Raw genomic sequence first — 1,329 nt, 5'->3', positions numbered from 1 at the left:
ACCCCCTCAGCCCCGTCCTCCCGCCGAGCGCCTCCCGGGTTCAGAGGCTGGAGGAGTCTCCTGTTCTTTAGTATTTCTTTCTGAACCTGTATAGTTCAGCATTTAAATCCAGCAGGATCTGGCTTCTGATAAAATTTTGAATTTGCTGTTAATGAAGTTGTCCACAATTTGGAGGAAAAGGCCCTGAGAGTGCCTCATTCTCTGTGATTTTGTATTAACATCTCCTCTCTCTTTCCATTTCCTCTTTTCCCCTTTTGCATATCTAAATTCTGTCGCTCTTCTATACCAAGTGACTCTTCCTTGCTCTGTGGACCTCAGAGAAGCACGCAGCAGGATAATTAACTGCAGCAAATCGCTGTGATTTCACTCCCAAACGGTGGCCTCGCTGGCAGACACTGCAACAGCCATGGGATCAGCTTCAGCAACAGCCAGGAGTGACCCCAGGGTGAGCAAGGCCAGCGAAGCACTTTTTAAATCATATAGTGACACAGTGTCAAAGAAAGGAGCAGAAGGAAGTTTGGAATGTTTTTAATGATGTGGATGCTAGCATGGATTAGCTCTGGTTTGTATAAATTCCCCTTGCACATTGTAGCACCTTTCTGAGGCAGCATAATCCTGTTCCTGCTGTACCCAGCAGAGGGAAGAGCCCTGAGCAGCTCTCTGCAGCTAATCCCTGGACAACTCCTTGGAACCAGGCACATTTGGAGCCAGTGAATATTGTGAAATGCTCCTTGGAGCTGCTCATGGCTGTGAATGTTTGAGCCAGAGCTGAGCTGACTCACAGAAGGGCTCTCCAGAGGTCTGAGCTTTGCTCAGAGCCAGCACACGCTGGGTTCTGTGTGACCCTGGGGGCTCTTACAGCCAGGAAACTGCAGCTTTGGGTTACTCAGCTTTGCAGGGATGTTACCACACTGCTGCCTTTCTCACTTCCATTTTTTTTTTTTTTTTTAAGAAGGAAAGTATTTTGCAATTTATTATGTCTTTATGTCTCTTTCTGTAAGTATTGCTCCAACAGTTGAAGTTTCTTCCTCACTGTGCATTCTGCTCATTAACGTAGTAGGTTTGATGCCAGAGGAGATAATTAGCTCATTTAGTCTGGTCTTTGTACAACAGAGGAACATAATTTAATCTAATTTCACACATCTTCAAAAAGTGAAGATTTCCAGCCTTTACAACACCGGGGTCCAAATGCCAGTCTTTGAAATTCCAGTCCACCTTTTGTATATTAGGACACAAAGGCAAATTGGGATATGTAGAAACCAGGGGGTTGCAAGCTTGCTAGAAATRATTTGGTGTTACAAGCTGTCCTGGGGACATTGGTAACACCTT

This window comes from Malurus melanocephalus, unplaced genomic scaffold, assembly GCF_030028575.1.
Source record: "Malurus melanocephalus ecotype Western Australia unplaced genomic scaffold, MMel_1.1 scaffold_406, whole genome shotgun sequence".
Lineage (NCBI taxonomy): Eukaryota > Metazoa > Chordata > Aves > Passeriformes > Maluridae > Malurus > Malurus melanocephalus.
The sequence above is the reverse complement of the archived record's forward strand: the minus strand, read 5'-3'. Positions refer to the sequence as shown.